At 72.3% G+C, this 26,527-nt stretch overlaps 12 non-coding genes across 12 annotated transcripts; all 12 read right to left on the bottom strand.

Moving 5' to 3' along the window:
* Positions 1-508: 508 nt before the first annotated feature.
* Positions 509-627, bottom strand: LOC122901559. The gene has a single exon (XR_006383566.1). It is a non-coding gene; the product is annotated as a 5S ribosomal RNA (ribosomal RNA).
* A 2,176-nt stretch (positions 628-2,803) lies between these two features.
* LOC122901285 lies at positions 2,804-2,922 on the bottom strand. Its single transcript, XR_006383416.1, has one exon. It is a non-coding gene; the product is annotated as a 5S ribosomal RNA (ribosomal RNA).
* A 2,181-nt stretch (positions 2,923-5,103) lies between these two features.
* LOC122901548 lies at positions 5,104-5,222 on the bottom strand. Its single transcript, XR_006383557.1, has one exon. It is a non-coding gene; the product is annotated as a 5S ribosomal RNA (ribosomal RNA).
* A 2,182-nt stretch (positions 5,223-7,404) lies between these two features.
* LOC122901535 lies at positions 7,405-7,523 on the bottom strand. The gene has a single exon (XR_006383547.1). It is a non-coding gene; the product is annotated as a 5S ribosomal RNA (ribosomal RNA).
* A 2,164-nt stretch (positions 7,524-9,687) lies between these two features.
* On the bottom strand, positions 9,688-9,806 carry LOC122901524. The gene has a single exon (XR_006383537.1). It is a non-coding gene; the product is annotated as a 5S ribosomal RNA (ribosomal RNA).
* A 2,177-nt stretch (positions 9,807-11,983) lies between these two features.
* Positions 11,984-12,102, bottom strand: LOC122901512. Its single transcript, XR_006383526.1, has one exon. It is a non-coding gene; the product is annotated as a 5S ribosomal RNA (ribosomal RNA).
* A 2,190-nt stretch (positions 12,103-14,292) lies between these two features.
* LOC122901500 lies at positions 14,293-14,411 on the bottom strand. The gene has a single exon (XR_006383516.1). It is a non-coding gene; the product is annotated as a 5S ribosomal RNA (ribosomal RNA).
* Positions 14,412-16,607: 2,196 nt separating this feature from the next.
* Positions 16,608-16,726, bottom strand: LOC122901487. Its single transcript, XR_006383505.1, has one exon. It is a non-coding gene; the product is annotated as a 5S ribosomal RNA (ribosomal RNA).
* A 2,179-nt stretch (positions 16,727-18,905) lies between these two features.
* On the bottom strand, positions 18,906-19,024 carry LOC122901272. The gene has a single exon (XR_006383403.1). It is a non-coding gene; the product is annotated as a 5S ribosomal RNA (ribosomal RNA).
* Positions 19,025-21,193: 2,169 nt separating this feature from the next.
* Positions 21,194-21,312, bottom strand: LOC122901476. Its single transcript, XR_006383497.1, has one exon. It is a non-coding gene; the product is annotated as a 5S ribosomal RNA (ribosomal RNA).
* Positions 21,313-23,488: 2,176 nt separating this feature from the next.
* LOC122901284 lies at positions 23,489-23,607 on the bottom strand. Its single transcript, XR_006383415.1, has one exon. It is a non-coding gene; the product is annotated as a 5S ribosomal RNA (ribosomal RNA).
* Positions 23,608-25,786: 2,179 nt separating this feature from the next.
* LOC122901464 lies at positions 25,787-25,905 on the bottom strand. The gene has a single exon (XR_006383492.1). It is a non-coding gene; the product is annotated as a 5S ribosomal RNA (ribosomal RNA).
* Between the last annotated feature and the right edge of the window lie 622 nt (positions 25,906-26,527).

Here is a 26,527-nt window from a genome sequence, read left to right as displayed (position 1 = left end):
GAGGAGAGGTTGCCCGAGCCCGGGGTCGAGGCCCGCTCCTGCCTCCTGTCCCTCACAACCCCGGCCCCGGCCCGCCCCTCCCCGCCCTCCTCCCACAGCCCGTCGGCCCCCACCCCCTCCCCGCGTCCATGGCCGTGGTCCTCACCCCGGTCCCCCTTTCCCTGCCTCTGGCCCCTGAGCCCCCTCCAACACTGCCTCTCCCTGCCAGCAGCCCCCCAAGGTAGGCTGAGGCGCGGCTGGGCCTCGTGGCGTGGAGGCGGAAAGGCTGGGTTGTGGCCGGCCGCCCGTGCAGCGGGCCGCCCTTTTGGGGCCAGGGGCCCGCGATGCTGGGGCTGGGGTGGCCAGGGGTCGGGGGGTCAGGGGCCCGAGGTGACCGGGCTCAGGGGCTGCGGCGTTCAGGGACTGCTGGGAGGCCGCCGCGTTGGCGGCCAAGCGAGTGGGAGGGAGGCCGAAGGGGGAGAGAAAAGAGGAAGGCCAAACAAGACAAGCGTTTGGGGGCGAAAGAAAAAGCCTACAGCACCCGGTATTCCCAGGCGGTCTCCCATCCAAGTACTAACCAGGCCCGACCCTGCTTAGCTTCCGAGATCAGACGAGATCGGGCGCGTTCAGGGTGGTATGGCCGTAGACGCCTGCCGCCGCAGCTGGCCGCCCCAAGAGCCTGCTGCGCGCTTCGCGGGCCCCGGCGCGCGCCGCGGCTCACCCCTCCGCCTGTCCTTGTCCTGGCGCCTGCCTCCCCGCCCGCCCGCCCGCCCAGGGGCCCAGACGCCTGCGGGCCCCGGGGCCTCGCCAAAGTCCCTCCGGGCACTCTCCCATCCCGGGACTCCCCAGCCTCTCCGCCCCGTGCCTCTGCAGGTGGCAAGGGGCTGTGTCCTCGGGCCCGCGCGCGGTGAGCACAGCGCCCCCCAGCGCCCACCCAGCGCCCTAGGCCTGGCCCAGCTGGCCACCTGGCCTTCCCTCCTCTCCTCTCCTCTCCTCTGCTCTCCTCTCCTCTCCTCTCCTCTGCTCTCTTATGCTCTCCTCTCCTCTGCTCTCCTCTGCTCTCCTCTACTCTCCTCCAGTCAGCTCTGCTCTGCTCGGCTCGGCTCGGCTCGGCTCGGCTCGGCTCGGCACGGCTTGGACGGGTTCGGTTCTCCCCTCCTCTGCACCCCGCCTCGCTCCCAACCCACCCGAGGCCACGAGGACACGGGCGATGCCACACACCAGCCCAGAAGCGGCAGCCCCGCCCCGTGACCCTTCCTCCGCGCGCTTCCCCTCGCCACCCACCCGCAACAGGCCCTGACCAGAGACACGATAGGCCGGCTCACCTACACGGACACAGGGATACCCACGGAGACACAGGGACAGACACAGACTGAGGGATGTCTGCACAGACGGCCAGAACGCAGAGCCCCAGAGACAGACTCTCCAACCCGCAGTCCCCCCCACCCCCCCAGACCCTCCACACCCCCAGCTCCCAGGACAGACGCGGTGACCCTGACCGGCATGGGGACAGGGACCGGGTCGGAGACACGGGTGCACGCAACGCTCACACACCCACTCACACGCACAGGAACACACACACGCACGCACACACCCGCGCACACACGCACTCGGACAAGACACCACCCACCCAGGAGGCTGCGGTGGCCTGGCACCTGTCCCGGGAGGGAGGGCCGGCGTGCTTGGGCAGGGCTTTGGCCTAGGTGGCGGCGCCCTGGAGCTGCCGGAGGAGCCCGGGGAGCCCGAGGACCTGCCGGTGAGGTGTCAGCAGTCCCGTTCGGCTCCCTTTCCTGCCCAGCACCCGGTCTGGCCTGGGGGCCTGCCAGGGATTCTTTCATGGGTCTAGTCTTCTGGTGTGGGGTGTGGGGTGTGGGGTGTGGGGTGTGGGGTGTGGCGTGGGGCCGGGGCGTGGCGGGAGCCTCTCTTGGCCCGGTGTGCGGCGCCTCCGGTCTTTCTCGGAGCGAGACAGCCCCGCGCTTGCCGTGGCTGCTCCCGGGAGACGCAGGGTGGAGCCGAGTGCCCAAGGCGCCGGGAGCCCACGCGGGTCGGCCATCTGGCGTCCTGGGCACCTCGGCCCGGGCGCGGGGCCCCAGGGGCGAAGGGGAGGTGGTCGGTGAGAAGGAAGGGAATGCCCTTCCGGCCTGAGCGGAGCCCAGGCCCGGTGGAGAGAAGGGGCAGGGTGGGCCCAGGTCGGGGGGGGCGCCGGGAGGGGTGGGGCGGTGGGGCGGGCTGCCGGTGGGCTTTGGAGCTGGGGGCAGCCCGAGGGCCTCGCTAGGGGATCCAGGGCCCAGGGCCCGGGCCCGGGCGCACAGGCCCGAGGAGAGGTTGCCCGAGCCCGGGGTCGAGGCCCGCTCCTGCCTCCTGTCCCCCACAACCCCGGCCCCGGCCCGCCCCTCCCCGCCCTCCTCCCACAGCCCGTCGGCCCCCACCCCCTCCCCGCGTCCATGGCCGTGGTCCTCACCCCGGTCCCCCTTTCCCTGCCTCTGGCCCCCGAGCCCCCTCCAACACTGCCTCTCCCTGCCAGCAGCCCCCCAAGGTCGGCTGAGGCGCGGCTGGGCCTCGTGGCGTGGAGGCGGAAAGGCTGGGTTGTGGCCGGCCGCCCGTGCAGCGGGCCGCCCTTTTGGGGCCAGGGGCCCGCGATGCTGGGGCTGGGGTGGCCAGGGGTCGGGGGGTCAGGGGCCCGAGGTGACCGGGCTCCGGGGCTGCGGCGTTCAGGGACTGCTGGGAGGCCGCCGCGTTGGCGGCCAAGCGAGTGGGAGGGAGGCCGAAGGGGGAGAGAAAAGAGGAAGGCCAAACAAGACAAGCGTTTGGGGGCGAAAGAAAAAGCCTACAGCACCCGGTATTCCCAGGCGGTCTCCCATCCAAGTACTAACCAGGCCCGACCCTGCTTAGCTTCCGAGATCAGACGAGATCGGGCGCGTTCAGGGTGGTATGGCCTTAGACGCCTGCCGCCGCAGCTGGCCGCCCCAAGAGCCTGCTGCGCGCTTCGCGGGCCCCTGCGCGCGCCGCGGCTCACCCCTCCGCCTGTCCTTGTCCTGGCGCCTGCCTCCCCGCCCGCCCGCCCCCCCCAGGGGCCCAGACGCCTGCGGGCCCCGGGGCCTCGCCAAAGTCCCTCCGGGCACTCTCCCATCCCGGGACTCCCCAGCCCCTCCGCCCCGTGCCTCTGCAGGTGGCAAGGGGCTGTGTCCTCCGGCCCGCGCGCGGTGAGCACAGCGCCCCCCAGCGCCCACCCAGCGCCCTAGGCCTGGCCCAGCTGGCCACCTGGCCTTCCCTCCTCTCCTCTCCTCTCCTCTGCTCTCCTCTCCTCTCCTCTCCTCTGCTCTCTTATGCTCTCCTCTCCTCTGCTCTCCTCTGCTCTCCTCTACTCTCCTCCAGTCAGCTCTGCTCGGCTCGGCTCGGCTCGGCTCGGCTCGGCTCTGCTCGGCTCGGCTGGGCACGGCTTGGACGGGTTCGGTTCTCCCCTCCTCTGCACCCCCGCCTCGCTCCCAGCCCACCCGAGGCCACGAGGACACGGGCGATGCCACACACCCGCCCAGAAGCGGCAGCCCCGCCCCGTGACCCTTCCTCCGCGCGCTTCCCCTCGCCACCCACCCGCAACAGGCCCTGACCAGAGACACGATAGGCCGGCTCACCTACACGGACACAGGGATACCCACGGAGACACAGGGACAGACACAGACTGAGGGATGTCTGCACAGACGGCCAGAACGCAGAGCCCCAGAGACAGACTCTCCAACCCGCAGTCCCCCCCCCCCCCCCCAGACCCTCCACACCCCCAGCTCCCAGGACAGACGCGGTGACCCTGACCGGCATGGGGACAGGGACCGGGTCGGAGACACGGGTGCACGCAACGCTCACACACCCACTCACACGCACAGGAACACACACACGCACGCACACACCCGCGCACACACGCACTCGGACAAGACACCACCCACCCAGGAGGCTGCGGTGGCCTGGCACCTGTCCCGGGAGGGAGGGCCGGCGTGCTTGGGCAGGGCTTTGGCCTAGGTGGCGGCGCCCTGGAGCTGCCGGAGGAGCCCGGGGAGCCCGAGGACCTGCCGGTGAGGTGTCAGCAGTCCCGTTCGGCTCCCTTTCCTGCCCAGCACCCGGTCTGGCCTGGGGGCCTGCCAGGGATTCTTTCATGGGTCTAGTCTTCTGGTGTGGGGTGTGGGGTGTGGGGTGTGGGGAGTGGCGTGGGGGCCGGGGGCGGGGCGGGGGCCTCTCTTGGCCCGGTGTGCGGCGCCTCCGGTCTTTCTCGGAGCGAGACAACCCCGCGCTTGCCGTGGCTGCTCCGGGAGACGCAGGGTGGAGCCGAGTGCCCAAGGCGCCGGGAGTCCACGAGCGTCGGCCATCTGGCGTCCTGGGCACCTCGGCCCGGGCGCGGGGCCCCAGGGGCGAAGGGGAGGTGGTCGGTGAGAAGGAAGGGAATGCCCTTCCGGCCTGAGCGGAGCCCAGGCCCGGTGGAGAGAAGGGGCAGGGTGGGCCCAGGTCGCGGGGGCGCCGGGAGGGGTGGGGCGGTGGGGCGGGCTGCCGGTGGGCTTTGGAGCTGGGGGCAGCCCGAGGGCCTCGCTAGGGGATCCAGGGCCCAGGGCCCGGGCCCGGGCGCACAGGCCCGAGGAGAGGTTGCCCGAGCTCGGGGTCGAGGCCCGCTCCTGCCTCCTGTCCCCCACAACCCCGGCCCCGGCCCGCCCCTCCCCGCCCTCCTCCCACAGCCCGTCGGCCCCCACCCCCTCCCCGCGTCCATGGCCGTGGTCCTCACCCCGGTCCCCCTTTCCCTGCCTCTGGCCCCCGAGCCCCCTCCAACACTGCCTCTCCCTGCCAGCAGCCCCCCAAGGTCGGCTGAGGCGCGGCTGGGCCTCGTGGCGTGGAGGCGGAAAGGCTGGGTTGTGGCCGGCCGCCCGTGCAGCGGGCCGCCCTTTTGGGGCCAGGGGCCCGCGATGCTGGGGCTGGGGTGGCCAGGGGTCGGGGGGTCAGGGGCCCGAGGTGACCGGGCTCAGGGGCTGCGGCGTTCAGGGACTGCTGGGAGGCCGCCGCGTTGGCGGCCAAGCGAGTGGGAGGGAGGCCGAAGGGGGAGAGAAAAGAGGAAGGCCAAACAAGACAAGCGTTTGGGGCGAAAGAAAAAGCCTACAGCACCCGGTATTCCCAGGCGGTCTCCCATCCAAGTACTAACCAGGCCCGACCCTGCTTAGCTTCCGAGATCAGACGAGATCGGGCGCGTTCAGGGTGGTATGGCCGTAGACGCCTGCCGCCGCAGCTGGCCGCCCCAAGAGCCTGCTGCGCGCTTCGCGGGCCCCGGCGCGCGCCGCGGCTCACCCCTCCGCCTGTCCTTGTCCTGGCGCCTGCCTCCCCGCCCGCCCGCCCGCCCAGGGGCCCAGACGCCTGCGGGCCCCGGGGCCTCGCCAAAGTCCCTCCGGGCACTCTCCCATCCCGGGACTCCCCAGCCCTTCCGCCCCGTGCCTCTGCAGGTGGCAAGGGGCTGTGTCCTCGGGCCCGCGCGCGGTGAGCACAGCGCCCCCCAGCGCCCACCTAGCGCCCTAGGCCTGGCCCAGCTGGCCACCTGGCCTTCCCTCCTCTCCTCTCCTCTCCTCTGCTCTCCTCTCCTCTCCTCTGCTCTCTTATGCTCTCCTCTCCTCTGCTCTCCTCTGCTCTCCTCTACTCTCCTCCAGTCAGCTCTGCTCGGCTCGGCTCGGCTCGGCTAGGCTCGGCTCTGCTCGGCTCGGCTGGGCACGGCTTGGACGGGTTCGGTTCTCCCCTCCTCTGCACCCCTCCTCGCTCCCAGCCCACCCGAGGCCACGAGGACACGGGCGATGCCACACACCCGCCCAGAAGCGGCAGCCCCGCCCCGTGACCCTTCCTCCGCGCGCTTCCCCTCGCCACCCACCCGCAACAGGCCCTGACCAGAGACACGATAGGCCGGCTCACCTACACGGACACAGGGATACCCACGGAGACACAGGGACAGACACAGACTGAGGGATGTCTGCACAGACGGCCAGAACGCAGAGCCCCAGAGACAGACTCTCCAACCCGCAGTCCCCCCCACCCCCCCAGACCCTCCACACCCCCAGCTCCCAGGACAGACGCGGTGACCCTGACCGGCATGGGGACAGGGACCGGGTCGGAGACACGGGTGCACGCAACGCTCACACACCCACTCACACGCACAGGAACACCCACACGCACGCACACACCCGCGCACACACGCACTCGGACAAGACACCACCCACCCAGGAGGCTGCGGTGGCCTGGCACCTGTCCCGGGAGGGAGGGCCGGCGTGCTTGGGCAGGGCTTTGGCCTAGGTGGCGGCGCCCTGGAGCTGCCGGAGGAGCCCGGGGAGCCCGAGGACCTGCCGGTGAGGTGTCAGCAGTCCCGTTCGGCTCCCTTTCCTGCCCAGCACCCGGTCTGGCCTGGGGGCCTGCCAGGGATTCTTTCATGGGTCTAGTCTTCTGGTGTGGGGTGTGGGGTGTGGGGTGTGGGGTGGGGGGGTGTGGCGTGGGGCCGGGGGCGGGGCGGGGGCCTCTCTTGGCCCGGTGTGCGGCGCCTCCGGTCTTTCTCGGAGCGAGACAGCCCCGCGCTTGCCGTGGCTGCTCCCGGGAGACGCAGGGTGGAGCCGAGTGCCCAAGGCGCCGGGAGCCCACGAGGGTCGGCCATCTGGCGTCCTGGGCACCTCGGCCCGGGCGCGGGGCCCCAGGGGCGAAGGGGAGGTGGTCGGTGAGAAGGAAGGGAATGCCCTTCCGGCCTGAGCGGAGCCCAGGCCCGGTGGAGAGAAGGGGCAGGGTGGGCCCAGGTCGCGGGGGCGCCTGGAGGGGTGGGGCGGTGGGGCGGGCTGCCGGTGGGCTTTGGAGCTGGGGGCAGCCCGAGGGCCTTGCTAGGGGATCCAGGGCCCAGGGCCCGGGCCCGGGCGCACAGGCCCGAGGAGAGGTTGCCCGAGCCCGGGGTCGAGGCCCGCTCCTGCCTCCTGTCCCTCACAACCCCGGCCCCGGCCCGCCCCTCCCCGCCCTCCTCCCACAGCCCGTCGGCCCCCACCCCCTCCCCGCGTCCATGGCCGTGGTCCTCACCCCGGTCCCCCTTTCCCTGCTTCTGGCCCCTGAGCCCCCTCCAACACTGCCTCTCCCTCCCAGCAGCCCCCCAAGGTAGGCTGAGGCGCGGCTGGGCCTCGTGGCGTGGAGGCGGAAAGGCTGGGTTGTGGCCGGCCGCCCGTGCAGCGGGCCGCCCTTTTGGGGCCAGGGGCCCGCGATGCTGGGGCTGGGGTGGCCAGGGGTCGGGGGGTCAGGGGCCCGAGGTGACCGGGCTCAGGGGCTGCGGCGTTCAGGGACTGCTGGGAGGCCGCCGCGTTGGCGGCCAAGCGAGTGGGAGGGAGGCCGAAGGGGGAGAGAAAAGAGGAAGGCCAAACAAGACAAGCGTTTGGGGGCGAAAGAAAAAGCCTACAGCACCCGGTATTCCCAGGCGGTCTCCCATCCAAGTACTAACCAGGCCCGACCCTGCTTAGCTTCCGAGATCAGACGAGATCGGGCGCGTTCAGGGTGGTATGGCCGTAGACGCCTGCCGCCGCAGCTGGCCGCCCCAAGAGCCTGCTGCGCGCTTCGCGGGCCCCGGCGCGCGCCGCGGCTCACCCCTCCGCCTGTCCTTGTCCTGGCGCCTGCCTCCCCGCCCGCCCGCCCGCCCAGGGGCCCAGACGCCTGCGGGCCCCGGGGCCTCGCCAAAGTCCCTCCGGGCACTCTCCCATCCCGGGACTCCCCAGCCTCTCCGCCCCGTGCCTCTGCAGGTGGCAAGGGGCTGTGTCCTCGGGCCCGCGCGCGGTGAGCACAGCGCCCCCCAGCGCCCACCCAGCGCCCTAGGCCTGGCCCAGCTGGCCACCTGGCCTTCCCTCCTCTCCTCTCCTCTCCTCTGCTCTCCTCTCCTCTCCTCTCCTCTGCTCTCTTATGCTCTCCTCTCCTCTGCTCTCCTCTGCTCTCCTCTACTCTCCTCCAGTCAGCTCTGCTCTGCTCGGCTCGGCTCGGCTCGGCTCGGCTCGGCACGGCTTGGACGGGTTCGGTTCTCCCCTCCTCTGCACCCCGCCTCGCTCCCAGCCCACCCGAGGCCACGAGGACACGGGCGATGCCACACACCAGCCCAGAAGCGGCAGCCCCGCCCCGTGACCCTTCCTCCGCGCGCTTCCCCTCGCCACCCACCCGCAACAGGCCCTGACCAGAGACACGATAGGCCGGCTCACCTACACGGACACAGGGATACCCACGGAGACACAGGGACAGACACAGACTGAGGGATGTCTGCACAGACGGCCAGAACGCAGAGCCCCAGAGACAGACTCTCCAACCCGCAGTCCCCCCCACCCCCCCAGACCCTCCACACCCCCAGCTCCCAGGACAGACGCGGTGACCCTGACCGGCATGGGGACAGGGACCGGGTCGGAGACACGGGTGCACGCAACGCTCACACACCCACTCACACGCACAGGAACACACACACGCACGCACACACCCGCGCACACACGCACTCGGACAAGACACCACCCACCCAGGAGGCTGCGGTGGCCTGGCACCTGTCCCGGGAGGGAGGGCCGGCGTGCTTGGGCAGGGCTTTGGCCTAGGTGGCGGCGCCCTGGAGCTGCCGGAGGAGCCCGGGGAGCCCGAGGACCTGCCGGTGAGGTGTCAGCAGTCCCGTTCGGCTCCCTTTCCTGCCCAGCACCCGGTCTGGCCTGGGGGCCTGCCAGGGATTCTTTCATGGGTCTAGTCTTCTGGTGTGGGGTGTGGGGTGTGGGGTGTGGGGTGTGGCGTGGGGCTGGGGGCGGGGCGGGGGCCTCTCTTGGCCCGGTGTGCGGCGCCTCCGGTCTTTCTCGGAGCGAGACAGCCCCGCGCTTGCCGTGGCTGCTCCCGGGAGACGCAGGGTGGAGCCGAGTGCCCAAGGCGCCGGGAGCCCACGAGGGTCGGCCATCTGGCGTCCTGGGCACCTCGGCCCGGGCGCGGGGCCCCAGGGGCGAAGGGGAGGTGGTCGGTGAGAAGGAAGGGAATGCCCTTCCGGCCTGAGCGGAGCCCAGGCCCGGTGGAGAGAAGGGGCAGGGTGGGCCCAGGTCGCGGGGGCGCCGGGAGGGGTGGGGCGGTGGGGCGGGCTGCCGGTGGGCTTTGGAGCTGGGGGCAGCCCGAGGGCCTCGCTAGGGGATCCAGGGCCCAGGGCCCGGGCCCGGGCGCACAGGCCCGAGGAGAGGTTGCCCGAGCTCGGGGTCGAGGCCCGCTCCTGCCTCCTGTCCCCCACAACCCCGGCCCCGGCCCGCCCCTCCCCGCCCTCCTCCCACAGCCCGTCGGCCCCCACCCCCTCCCCGCGTCCATGGCCGTGGTCCTCACCCCGGTCCCCCTTTCCCTGCCTCTGGCCCCCGAGCCCCCTCCAACACTGCCTCTCCCTGCCAGCAGCCCCCCAAGGTCGGCTGAGGCGCGGCTGGGCCTCGTGGCGTGGAGGCGGAAAGGCTGGGTTGTGGCCGGCCGCCCGTGCAGCGGGCCGCCCTTTTGGGGCCAGGGGCCCGCGATGCTGGGGCTGGGGTGGCCAGGGGTCGGGGGGTCAGGGGCCCGAGGTGACCGGGCTCAGGGGCTGCGGCGTTCAGGGACTGCTGGGAGGCCGCCGCGTTGGCGGCCAAGCGAGTGGGAGGGAGGCCAAAGGGGGAGAGAAAAGAGGAAGGCCAAACAAGACAAGCGTTTGGGGGCGAAAGAAAAAGCCTACAGCACCCGGTATTCCCAGGCGGTCTCCCATCCAAGTACTAACCAGGCCCGACCCTGCTTAGCTTCCGAGATCAGACGAGATCGGGCGCGTTCAGGGTGGTATGGCCGTAGACGCCTGCCGCCGCAGCTGGCCGCCCCAAGAGCCTGCTGCGCGCTTCGCGGGCCCCGGCGCGCGCCGCGGCTCACCCCTCCGCCTGTCCTTGTCCTGGCGCCTGCCTCCCCGCCCGCCCGCCCGCCCAGGGGCCCAGACGCCTGCGGGCCCCGGGGCCTCGCCAAAGTCCCTCCGGGCACTCTCCCATCCCGGGACTCCCCAGCCCCTCCGCCCCGTGCCTCTGCAGGTGGCAAGGGGCTGTGTCCTCGGGCCCGCGCGCGGTGAGCACAGCGCCCCCCAGCGCCCACCCAGCGCCCTAGGCCTGGCCCAGCTGGCCACCTGGCCTTCCCTCCTCTCCTCTCCTCTGCTCTCCTCTCCTCTCCTCTGCTCTCTTATGCTCTCCTCTCCTCTGCTCTCCTCTGCTCTCCTCTACTCTCCTCCAGTCAGCTCTGCTCGGCTCGGCTCGGCTCGGCTCGGCTCGGCTCTGCTCGGCTCGGCTGGGCACGGCTTGGACGGGTTCGGTTCTCCCCTCCTCTGCACCCCGCCTCGCTCCCAGCCCACCCGAGGCCACGAGGACACGGGCGATGCCACACACCCGCCCAGAAGCGGCAGCCCCGCCCCGTGACCCTTCCTCCGCGCGCTTCCCCTCGCCACCCACCCGCAACAGGCCCTGACCAGAGACACGATAGGCCGGCTCACCTACACGGACACAGGGATACCCACGGAGACACAGGGACAGACACAGACTGAGGGATGTCTGCACAGACGGCCAGAACGCAGAGCCCCAGAGACAGACTCTCCAACCCGCAGTCCCCCCCACCCCCCCAGACCCTCCACACCCCCAGCTCCCAGGACAGACGCGGTGACCCTGACCGGCATGGGGACAGGGACCGGGTCGGAGACACGGGTGCACGCAACGCTCACACACCCACTCACACGCACAGGAACACACACACGCACGCACACACCCGCGCACACACGCACTCGGACAAGACACCACCCACCCAGGAGGCTGCGGTGGCCTGGCACCTGTCCCGGGAGGGAGGGCCGGCGTGCTTGGGCAGGGCTTTGGCCTAGGTGGCGGCGCCCTGGAGCTGCCGGAGGAGCCCGGGGAGCCCGAGGACCTGCCGGTGAGGTGTCAGCAGTCCCGTTCGGCTCCCTTTCCTGCCCAGCACCCGGTCTGGCCTGGGGGCCTGCCAGGGATTCTTTCATGGGTCTAGTCTTCTGGTGTGGGGTGTGGGGTGTGGGGTGTGGGGTGTGGGGTGTGGCGTGGGGCCGGGGGCGGGGCGGGGGCCTCTCTTGGCCCGGTGTGCGGCGCCTCCGGTCTTTCTCGGAGCGAGACAGCCCCGCGCTTGCCGTGGCTGCTCCCGGGAGACGCAGGGTGGAGCCGAGTGCCCAAGGCGCCGGGAGCCCACGCGGGTCGGCCATCTGGCGTCCTGGGCACCTCGGCCCGGGCGCGGGGCCCCAGGGGCGAAGGGGAGGTGGTCGGTGAGAAGGAAGGGAATGCCCTTCCGGCCTGAGCGGAGCCCAGGCCCGGTGGAGAGAAGGGGCAGGGTGGGCCCAGGTCGCGGGGGCGCCGGGAGGGGTGGGGCGGTGGGGCGGGCTGCCGGTGGGCTTTGGAGCTGGGGGCAGCCCGAGGGCCTCGCTAGGGGATCCAGGGCCCAGGGCCCGGGCCCGGGCGCACAGGCCCGAGGAGAGGTTGCCCGAGCCCGGGGTCGAGGCCCGCTCCTGCCTCCTGTCCCCCACAACCCCGGCCCCCGGCCCGCCCCTCCCCGCCCTCCTCCCACAGCCCGTCGGCCCCCACCCCCTCCCCGCGTCCATGGCCGTGGTCCTCACCCCGGTCCCCCTTTCCCTGCCTCTGGCCCCCGAGCCCCCTCCAACACTGCCTCTCCCTGCCAGCAGCCCCCCAAGGTCGGCTGAGGCGCGGCTGGGCCTCGTGGCGTGGAGGCGGAAAGGCTGGGTTGTGGCCGGCCGCCCGTGCAGCGGGCCGCCCTTTTGGGGCCAGGGGCCCGCGATGCTGGGGCTGGGGTGGCCAGGGGTCGGGGGGTCAGGGGCCCGAGGTGACCGGGCTCAGGGGCTGCGGCGTTCAGGGACTGCTGGGAGGCCGCCGCGTTGGCGGCCAAGCGAGTGGGAGGGAGGCCGAAGGGGGAGAGAAAAGAGGAAGGCCAAACAAGACAAGCGTTTGGGGGCGAAAGAAAAAGCCTACAGCACCCGGTATTCCCAGGCGGTCTCCCATCCAAGTACTAACCAGGCCCGACCCTGCTTAGCTTCCGAGATCAGACGAGATCGGGCGCGTTCAGGGTGGTATGGCCGTAGACGCCTGCCGCCGCAGCTGGCCGCCCCAAGAGCCTGCTGCGCGCTTCGCGGGCCCCGGCGCGCGGCCGCGGCTCACCCCTCCGCCTGTCCTTGTCCTGGCGCCTGCCTCCCCGCCCGCCCGCCCGCCCAGGGGCCCAGACGCCTGCGGGCCCCGGGGCCTCGCCAAAGTCCCTCCGGGCACTCTCCCATCCCGGGACTCCCCAGCCCCTCCACCCCGTGCCTCTGCAGGTGGCAAGGGGCTGTGTCCTCGGGCCCGCGCGCGGTGAGCACAGCGCCCCCCAGCGCCCACCCAGCGCCCTAGGCCTGGCCCAGCTGGCCACCTGGCCTTCCCTCCTCTCCTCTCCTCTGCTCTCCTCTCCTCTCCTCTCCTCTGCTCTCCTCTCCTCTCCTCTCCTCTCCTCTGCTCTCTTATGCTCTCCTCTCCTCTGCTCTCCTCTGCTCTCCTCTACTCTCCTCCAGTCAGCTCTGCTCTGCTCGGCTCGGCTCGGCTCGGCTCGGCTCGGCACGGCTTGGACGGGTTCGGTTCTCCCCTCCTCTGCACCCCGCCTCGCTCCCAGCCCACCCGAGGCCACGAGGACACGGGCGATGCCACACACCAGCCCAGAAGCGGCAGCCCCGCCCCGTGACCCTTCCTCCGCGCGCTTCCCCTCGCCACCCACCCGCAACAGGCCCTGACCAGAGACACGATAGGCCGGCTCACCTACACGGACACAGGGATACCCACGGAGACACAGGGACAGACACAGACTGAGGGATGTCTGCACAGACGGCCAGAACGCAGAGCCCCAGAGACAGACTCTCCAACCCGCAGTCCCCCCCACCCCCCCAGACCCTCCACACCCCCAGCTCCCAGGACAGACGCGGTGACCCTGACCGGCATGGGGACAGGGACCGGGTCGGAGACACGGGTGCACGCAACGCTCACACACCCACTCACACGCACAGGAACACACACACGCACGCACACACCCGCGCACACACGCACTCGGACAAGACACCACCCACCCAGGAGGCTTTGGTGGCCTGGCACCTGTCCCGGGAGGGAGGGCCGGCGTGCTTGGGCAGGGCTTTGGCCTAGGTGGCGGCGCCCTGGAGCTGCCGGAGGAGCCCGGGGAGCCCGAGGACCTGCCGGTGAGGTGTCAGCAGTCCCGTTCGGCTCCCTTTCCTGCCCAGCACCCGGTCTGGCCTGGGGGCCTGCCAGGGATTCTTTCATGGGTCTAGTCTTCTGGTGTGGGGTGTGGGGTGTGGGGTGTGGGGTGTGGCGTGGGGCCGGGGGCGGGGCGGGGGCCTCTCTTGGCCCGGTGTGCGGCGCCTCCGGTCTTTCTCGGAGCGAGACAGCCCCGCGCTTGCCGTGGCTGCTCCCGGGAGACGCAGGGTGGAGCCGAGTGCCCAAGGCGCCGGGAGCCCACGAGGGTCGGCCATCTGGCGTCCTGGGCACCTCGGCCCGGGCGCGGGGCCCCAGGGGCGAAGGGGAGGTGGTCGGTGAGAAGGAAGGGAATGCCCTTCCGGCCTGAGCGGAGCCCAGGCCCGGTGGAGAGAAGGGGCAGGGTGGGCCCAGGTCGCGGGGGCGCCGGGAGGGGTGGGGCGGTGGGGCGGGCTGCCGGTGGGCTTTGGAGCTGGGGGCAGCCCGAGGGCCTCGCTAGGGGATCCAGGGCCCAGGGCCCGGGCCCGGGCGCACAGGCCCGAGGAGAGGTTGCCCGAGCCCGGGGTCGAGGCCCGCTCCTGCCTCCTGTCCCCCACAACCCCGGCCCCGGCCCGCCCCTCCCCGCCCTCCTCCCACAGCCCGTCGGCCCCCACCCCCTCCCCGCGTCCATGGCCGTGGTCCTCACCCCGGTCCCCCTTTCCCTGCCTCTGGCCCCCGAGCCCCCTCCAACACTGCCTCTCCCTGCCAGCAGCCCCCCAAGGTCGGCTGAGGCGCGGCTGGGCCTCGTGGCGTGGAGGCGGAAAGGCTGGGTTGTGGCCGGCCGCCCGTGCAGCGGGCCGCCCTTTTGGGGCCAGGGGCCCGCGATGCTGGGGCTGGGGTGGCCAGGGGTCGGGGGGTCAGGGGCCCGAGGTGACCGGGCTCAGGGGCTGCGGCGTTCAGGGACTGCTGGGAGGCCGCCGCGTTGGCGGCCAAGCGAGTGGGAGGGAGGCCGAAGGGGGAGAGAAAAGAGGAAGGCCAAACAAGACAAGCGTTTGGGGGCGAAAGAAAAAGCCTACAGCACCCGGTATTCCCAGGCGGTCTCCCATCCAAGTACTAACCAGGCCCGACCCTGCTTAGCTTCCGAGATCAGACGAGATCGGGCGCGTTCAGGGTGGTATGGCCGTAGACGCCTGCCGCCGCAGCTGGCCGCCCCAAGAGCCTGCTGCGCGCTTCGCGGGCCCCGGCGCGCGCCGCGGCTCACCCCTCCGCCTGTCCTTGTCCTGGCGCCTGCCTCCCCGCCCGCCCGCCCGCCCAGGGGCCCAGACGCCTGCGGGCCCCGGGGCCTCGCCAAAGTCCCTCCGGGCACTCTCCCATCCCGGGACTCCCCAGCCCCTCCGCCCCGTGCCTCTGCAGGTGGCAAGGGGCTGTGTCCTCGGGCCCGCGCGCGGTGAGCACAGCGCCCCCCAGCGCCCACCCAGCGCCCTAGGCCTGGCCCAGCTGGCCACCTGGCCTTCCCTCCTCTCCTCTCCTCTGCTCTCCTCTCCTCTCCTCTCCTCTGCTCTCCTCTCCTCTCCTCTCCTCTCCTCTGCTCTCTTATGCTCTCCTCTCCTCTGCTCTCCTCTGCTCTCCTCTACTCTCCTCCAGTCAGCTCTGCTCTGCTCGGCTCGGCTCGGCTCGGCTCGGCTCGGCACGGCTTGGACGGGTTCGGTTCTCCCCTCCTCTGCACCCCGCCTCGCTCCCAGCCCACCCGAGGCCACGAGGACACGGGCGATGCCACACACCAGCCCAGAAGCGGCAGCCCCGCCCCGTGACCCTTCCTCCGCGCGCTTCCCCTCGCCACCCACCCGCAACAGGCCCTGACCAGAGACACGATAGGCCGGCTCACCTACACGGACACAGGGATACCCACGGAGACACAGGGACAGACACAGACTGAGGGATGTCTGCACAGACGGCCAGAACGCAGAGCCCCAGAGACAGACTCTCCAACCCGCAGTCCCCCCCACCCCCCCAGACCCTCCACACCCCCAGCTCCCAGGACAGACGCGGTGACCCTGACCGGCATGGGGACAGGGACCGGGTCGGAGACACGGGTGCACGCAACGCTCACACACCCACTCACACGCACAGGAACACACACACGCACGCACACACCCGCGCACACACGCACTCGGACAAGACACCACCCACCCAGGAGGCTGCGGTGGCCTGGCACCTGTCCCGGGAGGGAGGGCCGGCGTGCTTGGGCAGGGCTTTGGCCTAGGTGGCGGCGCCCTGGAGCTGCCGGAGGAGCCCGGGGAGCCCGAGGACCTGCCGGTGAGGTGTCAGCAGTCCCGTTCGGCTCCCTTTCCTGCCCAGCACCCGGTCTGGCCTGGGGGCCTGCCAGGGATTCTTTCATGGGTCTAGTCTTCTGGTGTGGGGTGTGGGGTGTGGGGTGTGGGGTGTGGGGTGTGGCGTGGGGCCGGGGGCGGGGCGGGGGCCTCTCTTGGCCCGGTGTGCGGCGCCTCCGGTCTTTCTCGGAGCGAGACAGCCCCGCGCTTGCCGTGGCTGCTCCCGGGAGACGCAGGGTGGAGCCGAGTGCCCAAGGCGCCGGGAGCCCACGCGGGTCGGCCATCTGGCGTCCTGGGCACCTCGGCCCGGGCGCGGGGCCCCAGGGGCGAAGGGGAGGTGGTCGGTGAGAAGGAAGGGAATGCCCTTCCGGCCTGAGCGGAGCCCAGGCCCGGTGGAGAGAAGGGGCAGGGTGGGCCCAGGTCGCGGGGGCGCCGGGAGGGGTGGGGCGGTGGGGCGGGCTGCCGGTGGGCTTTGGAGCTGGGGGCAGCCCGAGGGCCTCGCTAGGGGATCCAGGGCCCAGGGCCCGGGCCCGGGCGCACAGGCCCGAGGAGAGGTTGCCCGAGCCCGGGGTCGAGGCCCGCTCCTGCCTCCTGTCCCCCACAACCCCGGCCCCGGCCCGCCCCTCCCCGCCCTCCTCCCACAGCCCGTCGGCCCCCACCCCCTCCCCGCGTCCATGGCCGTGGTCCTCACCCCGGTCCCCCTTTCCCTGCCTCTGGCCCCCGAGCCCCCTCCAACACTGCCTCTCCCTGCCAGCAGCCCCCCAAGGTCGGCTGAGGCGCGGCTGGGCCTCGTGGCGTGGAGGCGGAAAGGCTGGGTTGTGGCCGGCCGCCCGTGCAGCGGGCCGCCCTTTTGGGGCCAGGGGCCCGCGATGCTGGGGCTGGGGTGGCCAGGGGTCGGGGGGTCAGGGGCCCGAGGTGACCGGGCTCAGGGGCTGCGGCGTTCAGGGACTGCTGGGAGGCCGCCGCGTTGGCGGCCAAGCGAGTGGGAGGGAGGCCGAAGGGGGAGAGAAAAGAGGAAGGCCAAACAAGACAAGCGTTTGGGGGCGAAAGAAAAAGCCTACAGCACCCGGTATTCCCAGGCGGTCTCCCATCCAAGTACTAACCAGGCCCGACCCTGCTTAGCTTCCGAGATCAGACGAGATCGGGCGCGTTCAGGGTGGTATGGCCGTAGACGCCTGCCGCCGCAGCTGGCCGCCCCAAGAGCCTGCTGCGCGCTTCGCGGGCCCCGGCGCGCGCCGCGGCTCACCCCTCCGCCTGTCCTTGTCCTGGCGCCTGCCTCCCCGCCCGCCCGCCCGCCCAGGGGCCCAGACGCCTGCGGGCCCCGGGGCCTCGCCAAAGTCCCTCCGGGCACTCTCCCATCCCGGGACTCCCCAGCCCCTCCGCCCCGTGCCTCTGCAGGTGGCAAGGGGCTGTGTCCTCGGGCCCGCGCGCGGTGAGCACAGCGCCCCCCAGCGCCCACCCAGCGCCCTAGGCCTGGCCCAGCTGGCCACCTGGCCTTCCCTCCTCTCCTCTCCTCTCCTCTGCTCTCCTCTCCTCTCCTCTCCTCTGCTCTCTTATGCTCTCCTCTCCTCTGCTCTCCTCTGCTCTCCTCTACTCTCCTCCAGTCAGCTCTGCTCGGCTCGGCTCGGCTCGGCTCGGCTCGGCTCTGCTCGGCTCGGCTGGGCACGGCTTGGACGGGTTCGGTTCTCCCCTCCTCTGCACCCCGCCTCGCTCCCAGCCCACCCGAGGCCACGAGGACACGGGCGATGCCACACACCCGCCCAGAAGCGGCAGCCCCGCCCCGTGACCCTTCCTCCGCGCGCTTCCCCTCGCCACCCACCCGCAACAGGCCCTGACCAGAGACACGATAGGCCGGCTCACCTACACGGACACAGGGATACCCACGGAGACACAGGGACAGACACAGACTGAGGGATGTCTGCACAGACGGCCAGAACGCAGAGCCCCAGAGACAGACTCTCCAACCCGCAGTCCCCCCCACCCCCCCAGACCCTCCACACCCCCAGCTCCCAGGACAGACGCGGTGACCCTGACCGGCATGGGGACAGGGACCGGGTCGGAGACACGGGTGCACGCAACGCTCACACACCCACTCACACGCACAGGAACACACACACGCACGCACACACCCGCGCACACACGCACTCGGACAAGACACCACCCACCCAGGAGGCTGCGGTGGCCTGGCACCTGTCCCGGGAGGGAGGGCCGGCGTGCTTGGGCAGGGCTTTGGCCTAGGTGGCGGCGCCCTGGAGCTGCCGGAGGAGCCCGGGGAGCCCGAGGACCTGCCGGTGAGGTGTCAGCAGTCCCGTTCGGCTCCCTTTCCTGCCCAGCACCCGGTCTGGCCTGGGGGCCTGCCAGGGATTCTTTCATGGGTCTAGTCTTCTGGTGTGGGGTGTGTGGGTGTGGGGTGTGGGGTGTGGCGTGGGGCCGGGGGCGGGGCGGGGGCCTCTCTTGGCCCGGTGTGCGGCGCCTCCGGTCTTTCTCGGAGCGAGACAGCCCCGCGCTTGCCGTGGCTGCTCCCGGGAGACGCAGGGTGGAGCCGAGTGCCCAAGGCGCCGGGAGCCCACGAGGGTCGGCCATCTGGCGTCCTGGGCACCTCGGCCCGGGCGCGGGGCCCCAGGGGCGAAGGGGAGGTGGTCGGTGAGAAGGAAGGGAATGCCCTTCCGGCCTGAGCGGAGCCCAGGCCCGGTGGAGAGAAGGGGCAGGGTGGGCCCAGGTCGCGGGGGCGCCGGGAGGGGTGGGGCGGTGGGGCGGGCTGCCGGTGGGCTTTGGAGCTGTGGGCAGCCCGAGGGCCTCGCTAGGGGATCCAGGGCCCAGGGCCCGGGCCCGGGCGCACAGGCCCGAGGAGAGGTTGCCCGAGCCCGGGGTCGAGGCCCGCTCCTGCCTCCTGTCCCTCACAACCCCGGCCCCGGCCCGCCCCTCCCCGCCCTCCTCCCACAGCCCGTCGGCCCCCACCCCCTCCCCGCGTCCATGGCCGTGGTCCTCACCCCGGTCCCCCTTTCCCTGCCTCTGGCCCCTGAGCCCCCTCCAACACTGCCTCTCCCTCCCAGCAGCCCCCCAAGGTAGGCTGAGGCGCGGCTGGGCCTCGTGGCGTGGAGGCGGAAAGGCTGGGTTGTGGCCGGCCGCCCGTGCAGCGGGCCGCCCTTTTGGGGCCAGGGGCCCGCGATGCTGGGGCTGGGGTGGCCAGGGGTCGGGGGGTCAGGGGCCCGAGGTGACCGGGCTCCGGGGCTGCGGCGTTCAGGGCCTGCTGGGGGCCGCCGCGTTGGCGGCCAAGCGAGTGGGAGGGAGGCCGAAGGGGGAGAGAAAAGAGGAAGGCCAAACAAGACAAGCGTTTGGGGGCGAAAGAAAAAGCCTACAGCACCCGGTATTCCCAGGCGGTCTCCCATCCAAGTACTAACCAGGCCCGACCCTGCTTAGCTTCCGAGATCAGACGAGATCGGGCGCGTTCAGGGTGCTATGGCCGTAGACGCCTGCCGCCGCAGCTGGCCGCCCCAAGAGCCTGCTGCGCGCTTCGCGGGCCCCGGCGCGCGCCGCGGCTCACCCCTCCGCCTGTCCTTGTCCTGGCGCCTGCCTCCCCGCCCGCCCGCCCGCCCAGGGGCCCAGACGCCTGCGGGCCCCGGGGCCTCGCCAAAGTCCCTCCGGGCACTCTCCCATCCCGGGACTCCCCAGCCTCTCCGCCCCGTGCCTCTGCAGGTGGCAAGGGGCTGTGTCCTCGGGCCCGCGCGCGGTGAGCACAGCGCCCCCCAGCGCCCACCCAGCGCCCTAGGCCTGGCCCAGCTGGCCACCTGGCCTTCCCTCCTCTCCTCTCCTCTCCTCTGCTCTCCTCTCCTCTCCTCTCCTCTGCTCTCTTATGCTCTCCTCTCCTCTGCTCTCCTCTGCTCTCCTCTACTCTCCTCCAGTCAGCTCTGCTCTGCTCGGCTCGGCTCGGCTCGGCTCGGCTCGGCTCGGCACGGCTTGGACGGGTTCGGTTCTCCCCTCCTCTGCACCCCGCCTCGCTCCCAGCCCACCCGAGGCCACGAGGACACGGGCGATGCCACACACCAGCCCAGAAGCGGCAGCCCCGCCCCGTGACCCTTCCTCCGCGCGCTTCCCCTCGCCACCCACCCGCAACAGGCCCTGACCAGAGACACGATAGGCCGGCTCACCTACACGGACACAGGGATACCCACGGAGACACAGGGACAGACACAGACTGAGGGATGTCTGCACAGACGGCCAGAACGCAGAGCCCCAGAGACAGACTCTCCAACCCGCAGTCCCCCCCACCCCCCCAGACCCTCCACACCCCCAGCTCCCAGGACAGACGCGGTGACCCTGACCGGCATGGGGACAGGGACCGGGTCGGAGACACGGGTGCACGCAACGCTCACACACCCACTCACACGCACAGGAACACACACACGCACGCACACACCCGCGCACACACGCACTCGGACAAGACACCACCCACCCAGGAGGCTGCGGTGGCCTGGCACCTGTCCCGGGAGGGAGGGCCGGCGTGCTTGGGCAGGGCTTTGGCCTAGGTGGCGGCGCCCTGGAGCTGCCGGAGGAGCCCGGGGAGCCCGAGGACCTGCCGGTGAGGTGTCAGCAGTCCCGTTCGGCTCCCTTTCCTGCCCAGCACCCGGTCTGGCCTGGGGGCCTGCCAGGGATTCTTTCATGGGTCTAGTCTTCTGGTGTGGGGTGTGGGGTGTGGGGTGTGGGGTGTGGCGTGGGGCCGGGGGCGGGGCGGGGGCCTCTCTTGGCCCGGTGTGCGGCGCCTCCGGTCTTTCTCGGAGCGAGACAGCCCCGCGCTTGCCGTGGCTGCTCCCGGGAGACGCAGGGTGGAGCCGAGTGCCCAAGGCGCCGGGAGCCCACGAGGGTCGGCCATCTGGCGTCCTGGGCACCTCGGCCCGGGCGCGGGGCCCCAGGGGCGAAGGGGAGGTGGTCGGTGAGAAGGAAGGGAATGCCCTTCCGGCCTGAGCGGAGCCCAGGCCCGGTGGAGAGAAGGGGCAGGGTGGGCCCAGGTCGCGGGGGCGCCGGGAGGGGTGGGGCGGTGGGGCGGGCTGCCGGTGGGCTTTGGAGCTGTGGGCAGCCCGAGGGCCTCGCTAGGGGATCCAGGGCCCAGGGCCCGGGCCCGGGCGCACAGGCCCGAGGAGAGGTTGCCCGAGCCCGGGGTCGAGGCCCGCTCCTGCCTCCTGTCCCTCACAACCCCGGCCCCGGCCCGCCCCTCCCCGCCCTCCTCCCACAGCCCGTCGGCCCCCACCCCCTCCCCGCGTCCATGGCCGTGGTACTCACCCCGGTCCCCCTTTCCCTGCCTCTGGCCCCTGAGCCCCCTCCAACACTGCCTCTCCCTGCCAGCAGCCCCCCAAGGTCGGCTGAGGCGCGGCTGGGCCTCGTGGCGTGGAGGCGGAAAGGCTGGGTTGTGGCCGGCCGCCCGTGCAGCGGGCCGCCCTTTTGGGGCCAGGGGCCCGCGATGCTGGGGCTGGGGTGGCCAGGGGTCGGGGGGTCAGGGGCCCGAGGTGACCGGGCTCAGGGGCTGCGGCGTTCAGGGACTGCTGGGAGGCCGCCGCGTTGGCGGCCAAGCGAGTGGGAGGGAGGCCGAAGGGGGAGAGAAAAGAGGAAGGCCAAACAAGACAAGCGTTTGGGGGCGAAAGAAAAAGCCTACAGCACCCGGTATTCCCAGGCGGTCTCCCATCCAAGTACTAACCAGGCCCGACCCTGCTTAGCTTCCGAGATCAGACGAGATCGGGCGCGTTCAGGGTGGTATGGCCGTAGACGCCTGCCGCCGCAGCTGGCCGCCCCAAGAGCCTGCTGCGCGCTTCGCGGGCCCCGGCGCGCGCCGCGGCTCACCCCTCCGCCTGTCCTTGTCCTGGCGCCTGCCTCCCCGCCCGCCCGCCCGCCCAGGGGCCCAGACGCCTGCGGGCCCCGGGGCCTCGCCAAAGTCCCTCCGGGCACTCTCCCATCCCGGGACTCCCCAGCCTCTCCGCCCCGTGCCTCTGCAGGTGGCAAGGGGCTGTGTCCTCGGGCCCGCGCGCGGTGAGCACAGCGCCCCCCAGCGCCCACCCAGCGCCCTAGGCCTGGCCCAGCTGGCCACCTGGCCTTCCCTCCTCTCCTCTCCTCTCCTCTGCTCTCCTCTCCTCTCCTCTCCTCTGCTCTCTTATGCTCTCCTCTCCTCTGCTCTCCTCTGCTCTCCTCTACTCTCCTCCAGTCAGCTCTGCTCTGCTCGGCTCGGCTCGGCTCGGCTCGGCTCGGCTCGGCACGGCTTGGACGGGTTCGGTTCTCCCCTCCTCTGCACCCCGCCTCGCTCCCAGCCCACCCGAGGCCACGAGGACACGGGCGATGCCACACACCAGCCCAGAAGCGGCAGCCCCGCCCCGTGACCCTTCCTCCGCGCGCTTCCCCTCGCCACCCACCCGCAACAGGCCCTGACCAGAGACACGATAGGCCGGCTCACCTACACGGACACAGGGATACCCACGGAGACACAGGGACAGACACAGACTGAGGGATGTCTGCACAGACGGCCAGAACGCAGAGCCCCAGAGACAGACTCTCCAACCCGCAGTCCCCCCCACCCCCCCAGACCCTCCACACCCCCAGCTCCCAGGACAGACGCGGTGACCCTGACCGGCATGGGGACAGGGACCGGGTCGGAGACACGGGTGCACGCAACGCTCACACACCCACTCACACGCACAGGAACACACACACGCACGCACACACCCGCGCACACACGCACTCGGACAAGACACCACCCACCCAGGAGGCTGCGGTGGCCTGGCACCTGTCCCGGGAGGGAGGGCCGGCGTGCTTGGGCAGGGCTTTGGCCTAGGTGGCGGCGCCCTGGAGCTGCCGGAGGAGCCCGGGGAGCCCGAGGACCTGCCGGTGAGGTGTCAGCAGTCCCGTTCGGCTCCCTTTCCTGCCCAGCACCCGGTCTGGCCTGGGGGCCTGCCAGGGATTCTTTCATGGGTCTAGTCTTCTGGTGTGGGGTGTGGGGTGTGGGGTGTGGGGTGTGGGGTGTGGCGTGGGGCCGGGGGCGGGGCGGGGGCCTCTCTTGGCCCGGTGTGCGGCGCCTCCGGTCTTTCTCGGAGCGAGACAGCCCCGCGCTTGCCGTGGCTGCTCCCGGGAGACGCAGGGTGGAGCCGAGTGCCCAAGGCGCCGGGAGCCCACGCGGGTCGGCCATCTGGCGTCCTGGGCACCTCGGCCCGGGCGCGGGGCCCCAGGGGCGAAGGGGAGGTGGTCGGTGAGAAGGAAGGGAATGCCCTTCCGGCCTGAGCGGAGCCCAGGCCCGGTGGAGAGAAGGGGCAGGGTGGGCCCAGGTCGCGGGGGCGCCGGGAGGGGTGGGGCGGTGGGGCGGGCTGCCGGTGGGCTTTGGAGCTGGGGGCAGCCCGAGGGCCTCGCTAGGGGATCCAGGGCCCAGGGCCCGGGCCCGGGCGCACAGGCCCGAGGAGAGGTTGCCCGAGCCCGGGGTCGAGGCCCGCTCCTGCCTCCTGTCCCCCACAACCCCGGCCCCGGCCCGCCCCTCCCCGCCCTCCTCCCACAGCCCGTCGGCCCCCACCCCCTCCCCGCGTCCATGGCCGTGGTCCTCACCCCGGTCCCCCTTTCCCTGCCTCTGGCCCCCGAGCCCCCTCCAACACTGCCTCTCCCTGCCAGCAGCCCCCCAAGGTCGGCTGAGGCGCGGCTGGGCCTCGTGGCGTGGAGGCGGAAAGGCTGGGTTGTGGCCGGCCGCCCGTGCAGCGGGCCGCCCTTTTGGGGCCAGGGGCCCGCGATGCTGGGGCTGGGGTGGCCAGGGGTCGGGGGGTCAGGGGCCCGAGGTGACCGGGCTCCGGGGCTGCGGCGTTCAGGGACTGCTGGGAGGCCGCCGCGTTGGCGGCCAAGCGAGTGGGAGGGAGGCCGAAGGGGGAGAGAAAAGAGGAAGGCCAAACAAGACAAGCGTTTGGGGGCGAAAGAAAAAGCCTACAGCACCCGGTATTCCCAGGCGGTCTCCCATCCAAGTACTAACCAGGCCCGACCCTGCTTAGCTTCCGAGATCAGACGAGATCGGGCGCGTTCAGGGTGGTATGGCCTTAGACGCCTGCCGCCGCAGCTGGCCGCCCCAAGAGCCTGCTGCGCGCTTCGCGGGCCCCGGCGCGCGCCGCGGCTCACCCCTCCGCCTGTCCTTGTCCTGGCGCCTGCCTCCCCGCCCGCCCGCCCGCCCAGGGGCCCAGACGCCTGCGGGCCCCGGGGCCTCGCCAAAGTCCCTCCGGGCACTCTCCCATCCCGGGACTCCCCAGCCCCTCCGCCCCGTGCCTCTGCAGGTGTCAAGGGGCTGTGTCCTCCGGCCCGCGCGCGGTGAGCACAGCGCCCCCCAGCGCCCACCCAGCGCCCTAGGCCTGGCCCAGCTGGCCACCTGGCCTTCCCTCCTCTCCTCTCCTCTCCTCTGCTCTCCTCTCCTCTCCTCTCCTCTGCTCTCTTATGCTCTCCTCTCCTCTGCTCTCCTCTGCTCTCCTCTACTCTCCTCCAGTCAGCTCTGCTCGGCTCGGCTCGGCTCGGCTCGGCTCGGCTCTGCTCGGCTCGGCTGGGCACGGCTTGGACGGGTTCGGTTCTCCCCTCCTCTGCACCCCGCCTCGCTCCCAGCCCACCCGAGGCCACGAGGACACGGGCGATGCCACACACCCGCCCAGAAGCGGCAGCCCCGCCCCGTGACCCTTCCTCCGCGCGCTTCCCCTCGCCACCCACCCGCAACAGGCCCTGACCAGAGACACGATAGGCCGGCTCACCTACACGGACACAGGGATACCCACGGAGACACAGGGACAGACACAGACTGAGGGATGTCTGCACAGACGGCCAGAACGCAGAGCCCCAGAGACAGACTCTCCAACCCGCAGTCCCCCCCACCCCCCCAGACCCTCCACACCCCCAGCTCCCAGGACAGACGCGGTGACCCTGACCGGCATGGGGACAGGGACCGGGTCGGAGACACGGGTGCACGCAACGCTCACACACCCACTCACACGCACAGGAACACACACACGCACGCACACACCCGCGCACACACGCACTCGGACAAGACACCACCCACCCAGGAGGCTGCGGTGGCCTGGCACCTGTCCCGGGAGGGAGGGCCGGCGTGCTTGGGCAGGGCTTTGGCCTAGGTGGCGGCGCCCTGGAGCTGCCGGAGGAGCCCGGGGAGCCCGAGGACCTGCCGGTGAGGTGTCAGCAGTCCCGTTCGGCTCCCTTTCCTGCCCAGCACCCGGTCTGGCCTGGGGGCCTGCCAGGGATTCTTTCATGGGTCTAGTCTTCTGGTGTGGGGTGTGGGGTGTGGGGTGTGGGGTGTGGCGTGGGGCCGGGGGCGGGGCGGGGGCCTCTCTTGGCCCGGTGTGCGGCGCCTCCGGTCTTTCTCGGAGCGAGACAGCCCCGCGCTTGCCGTGGCTGCTCCCGGGAGACGCAGGGTGGAGCCGAGTGCCCAAGGCGCCGGGAGCCCACGAGCGTCGGCCATCTGGCGTCCTGGGCACCTCGGCCCGGGCGCGGGGCCCCAGGGGCGAAGGGGAGGTGGTCGGTGAGAAGGAAGGGAATGCCCTTCCGGCCTGAGCGGAGCCCAGGCCCGGTGGAGAGAAGGGGCAGGGTGGGCCCAGGTCGCGGGGGCGCCGGGAGGGGTGGGGCGGTGGGGCGGGCTGCCGGTGGGCTTTGGAGCTGGGGGCAGCCCGAGGGCCTCGCTAGGGGATCCAGGGCCCAGGGCCCGGGCCCGGGCGCACAGGCCCGAGGAGAGGTTGCCCGAGCTCGGGGTCGAGGCCCGCTCCTGCCTCCTGTCCCCCACAACCCCGGCCCCGGCCCGCCCCTCCCCGCCCTCCTCCCACAGCCCGTCGGCCCCCACCCCCTCCCCGCGTCCATGGCCGTGGTCCTCACCCCGGTCCCCCTTTCCCTGCCTCTGGCCCCCGAGCCCCCTCCAACACTGCCTCTCCCTGCCAGCAGCCCCCCAAGGTCGGCTGAGGCGCGGCTGGGCCTCGTGGCGTGGAGGCGGAAAGGCTGGGTTGTGGCCGGCCGCCCGTGCAGCGGGCCGCCCTTTTGGGGCCAGGGGCCCGCGATGCTGGGGCTGGGGTGGCCAGGGGTCGGGGGGTCAGGGGCCCGAGGTGACCGGGCTCAGGGGCTGCGGCGTTCAGGGACTGCTGGGAGGCCGCCGCGTTGGCGGCCAAGCGAGTGGGAGGGAGGCCGAAGGGGGAGAGAAAAGAGGAAGGCCAAACAAGACAAGCGTTTGGGGGCGAAAGAAAAAGCCTACAGCACCCGGTATTCCCAGGCGGTCTCCCATCCAAGTACTAACCAGGCCCGACCCTGCTTAGCTTCCGAGATCAGACGAGATCGGGCGCGTTCAGGGTGGTATGGCCGTAGACGCCTGCCGCCGCAGCTGGCCGCCCCAAGAGCCTGCTGCGCGCTTCGCGGGCCCCGGCGCGCGCCGCGGCTCACCCCTCCGCCTGTCCTTGTCCTGGCGCCTGCCTCCCCGCCCGCCCGCCCGCCCAGGGGCCCAGACGCCTGCGGGCCCCGGGGCCTCGCCAAAGTCCCTCCGGGCACTCTCCCATCCCGGGACTCCCCAGCCCTTCCGCCCCGTGCCTCTGCAGGTGGCAAGGGGCTGTGTCCTCGGGCCCGCGCGCGGTGAGCACAGCGCCCCCCAGCGCACACCCAGCGCCCTAGGCCTGGCCCAGCTGGCCACCTGGCCTTCCCTCCTCTCCTCTCCTCTGCTCTCCTCTCCTCTCCTCTGCTCTCTTATGCTCTCCTCTCCTCTGCTCTCCTCTGCTCTCCTCTACTCTCCTCCAGTCAGCTCTGCTCGGCTCGGCTCGGCTCGGCTCGGCTCGGCTCTGCTCGGCTCGGCTGGGCACGGCTTGGACGGGTTCGGTTCTCCCCTCCTCTGCACCCCGCCTCGCTCCCAGCCCACCCGAGGCCACGAGGACACGGGCGATGCCACACACCCGCCCAGAAGCGGCAGCCCCGCCCCGTGACCCTTCCTCCGCGCGCTTC

Source organism: Neovison vison, chromosome 2 (assembly GCF_020171115.1).
Source record: "Neovison vison isolate M4711 chromosome 2, ASM_NN_V1, whole genome shotgun sequence".
NCBI lineage: Eukaryota > Metazoa > Chordata > Mammalia > Carnivora > Mustelidae > Neogale > Neogale vison.
The sequence above is the reverse complement of the archived record's forward strand: the minus strand, read 5'-3'. Positions and strand labels throughout refer to the sequence as shown.